Source organism: Ostrinia nubilalis, chromosome 22 (genome assembly GCF_963855985.1).
Source record: "Ostrinia nubilalis chromosome 22, ilOstNubi1.1, whole genome shotgun sequence".
Classification (NCBI taxonomy): domain Eukaryota; kingdom Metazoa; phylum Arthropoda; class Insecta; order Lepidoptera; family Crambidae; genus Ostrinia; species Ostrinia nubilalis.
In genome coordinates this window covers 8,926,000-8,929,385 of record NC_087109.1, presented here as the reverse complement: position 1 = coordinate 8,929,385, position 3,386 = coordinate 8,926,000, and the positions used below count along the sequence as shown (strand labels likewise).

At 36.3% G+C, this 3,386-nt stretch overlaps 1 long non-coding RNA gene across 1 annotated transcript; it reads left to right on the top strand.

Annotated features, from left to right (window-relative positions):
* Positions 1-432: 432 nt before the first annotated feature.
* On the top strand, positions 433-3,101 carry LOC135082606 (uncharacterized). Its single transcript, XR_010259419.1, has 2 exons — positions 433-1,125; positions 1,233-3,101. It is a non-coding gene; the product is annotated as an uncharacterized LOC135082606 (long non-coding RNA).
* Positions 3,102-3,386: the final 285 nt, after the last annotated feature.

Sequence of the window (3,386 nt, the reverse complement as noted above, 5' to 3'; positions counted from 1 at the left end):
TCCCATGGAGGTTCTCATGGAGGACACATAACTGTCCCTCCAGGCTGCTTGATGGACTCCTTAAATGATAAGTCCACTGGGATGCTGAAGGATTTTTATGCCCTATACTCTGACAGACGTGGCCTCTGGCTATGTCATGAGTCCTTATTCAGCTTGAAGCCAACTGCATCCATGCTAGGGGACTATCAAGTGTTTGCAGATGGGTCAGTGAACTTTATGTCCCAGGATGTATCCTGTGCACCTGATTGGGAGAGACCTAGCATATGTCGTTATCCCAAATCATTCATGAAATCATTATCCAACCTATGTCACAGGCCCTCAGAACTAGGTTACACTGTGTCTCTAGACCCCAAAAACTCAATGATCTCATGGAGACAATCAGGCAGTTCAACTATTAGGATTAGGTGTGACCGTGAGTTACCTTTACCTAGGGACACGAAAAAAGTATCGATACTTTATGGTATCGAGTAGGTTTCTTTTCGATACCGATACTTTTGTACTCGATAACTTGTATTCGATACTTTTACTTACCAAGTACTTTTGACAGATATCGTATCGAATAAATTACTTGTTTTTTTATTTATTCATAATTTATGGCAACATTTGCAACGCCATCTTGTTCAATCTTGCTGAAGCTTTCATTCATAGAGATAGTTCCGTTGCCGGTAGGTTGCCGGATTCACATTTCATTTGTTTAATTAGTCTATGGTTCATTGGCTGTACTGTAGCTGTATGGACTTAGATCCCTTTGCCTAACCTCACGAAAAAATCATACAAAAAAAACTCTGGTTCATTCGTTCGTTGTTGTTAACTGACAGTTGGTTGTTATTTATAACATGTTGATATTTAATGATTTTCTTGCATTATTGATAAATGATAATTGACTTATTGATATTTCAACCTATTCAGAACAGCACTCACAATTATTCTGTGTTTGTATCGGGATTTGAATCAGTGCAATATCCAAAGAATGCCGCCTACCAAGAGTGACGTTTGGCAGTATTTCGTCAAGATTAACAAAGATGAGGTGAAATGTAAGATTTGTTTCAAAACTTTAAAATCGTCAGGGAATACGTCAAACATGAATAAACATTTAAAGAAACACCCTAATTCTGATGCCTCAAGGTAATTTTTTTTAATGATTATATGGTCCTTATTTATATAACCTAAAATTTGTTTTGTAGTCATTTAATAGGCGCACGAAACTGATTATTTTATATTATTCTTTTTAGTGTAAAAGGAGATAAAAAACAAACGACGATGTCGACGATTCAGAAAAAGTTAGAACTGTCGAATTTAACGAGTCGTGATCACGAACCCCAACCATCAACAAGTACATCGAAAGCACCTGAATCAGATGCATTGCTAACAACTCCTTCACCATCTGATGTCGAGAGAATTCCAATAGTAATCAGTGGTGATGGTGAGTTAGAAGAAACCTATGCACCACCTCCAAAAAAAAGGCAACTTTCAATTGTACAATCAATGGAACGAAAATACTCTTATTTGGATGGAGGAAAAGATTATTTGAAACTCTGCAAATGTTTGCTTTATTTTATTTGCGTTGATAAAAGACCGTTTGACATTGTGAAAGGGCGTGGGTTTAAAAAATTGATGCATCAAGCATGTCCATCATTTAAAATTCCTCATGTAGATACCCTTAAAGCACAATTCGAACACTTTTATAGTGTAATGCGTTTGAAAATAGAAAATATATTTGACAATGTAGATCACGTGGCATTAACCTGCGATATTTGGAGTGAGATGATGACTGTTACCAGTTATTTAGGGGTTACTGCTCATTATTTGCAAGAAGACAAACTGGTGTCACGTTGCATAGCTACCGTTGCACTGGATCAGCGTCATACTGGTGATTTTATCGCTGAAAAATTAAAAGAAATTTGTGCAGGTATACACATCAGTTTGGATAAAATAACTGCAGTAGTTACAGACAATGGCTCGAACATGATAGCCGGCATAGCAAATTTTCTAGAAAAGAACAAACATTTATCTTGCTTTGCTCATACAATTAATCTAATTGCTGAATCTGCCATGTCAGTCAATGATTTAGGAGCATTAGTAAGCAAGGTACGAGACATTGTAAAATTTTTCAAGAGCAGTGTAATCCTCAGTGACTCTTTACGTCAAAAGCAAACTGGGTCTCAACCTCTCAAACTGATTTTAGACGTGAAGACTCGGTGGAATTCCGTCTATTATATGCTACAGAGATACATTGAATTAGCACCAATAGTTCATCAAATTTTGATGTTAAATACAAAAGCACCACCCACACCATCGGCTGTAGAAATGCAAAATATTAAAACATTGATTTGTATTTTGAAACCGCTGGAGTATGTAACCAAAGAGTTATCAGGTGAACAGTATGTAACCATTAGTAAAATAATTCCGATGGTGAACTGTTTGAAGACGCAGATTAATACTATACCTATGGCTGTAGGTGATGGTGATGATCCCCATGGAAAGGTAATAGATACAGTAAAAAAAGAAATCCTAAAACAGATAGAACGCCGATTCGGACATATTGAAGGTAATTATTTGATTGCAATGTCATGTTTGCTAGATCCGAGATTCAAGAATATCCATTTTCAGGACGCTAAAGCTTGTGCAAAGGCAATTTCTTCACTGAGAAGATATATAACAACGTCTCCTAGTGTTATCGGCAGCGATCATGACAGCGATTCCTCTCTTGAAACAACTTACGATTTTTGGAGTCACCACAAGAAATTAGCTCACACGAAAAAGCGAAGTAAAACCAGTGCTTCATCACAGTTTGAAAATAAGGATGAAATAAGCCATTATTTATCTACACAGGTTTCGCCACTCTCTTTGGATCCTCTGAAACAATGGGAAGACATGAAAGTTGTTTTCCCAAAATTATATAAATTGGCACGAGAATTTTTATCGATTCCTGCGACTTCAGTGCCCTCAGAAAGATTGTTTTCGAAAGCTGGAAGTACAATTACTAAAACCCGTAACCGCCTATCGCCAAAAAGGCTCGACAAACTTCTTTTCTTGAGCGATTGTACCGAGGAGGAATGGGATTTATAATATTTTAGATTAAAAAATTGTGGCTTTACTTACAGGTTGTTTTTATTTATCTTAGGGCTGATTTATCCATCGTAAGGTATAAGTTAACAAACCAATAAAGTATAACTCAGCGAATCAAAGTTGTCTACACCTTCATATTTATAATAAATGCATAACATAAAGTGACACTTACTTTTAATCATATTACACTTTATTGGTCTGTTAAGTGTTATCAGACGATGGAAAAATCAGCCCTTATAATTATATATGTACCATTTGTTACTTTTTCATTTTCTCTTACTGTATGAATGAAGGTACAGACGATACTTACTGAACTG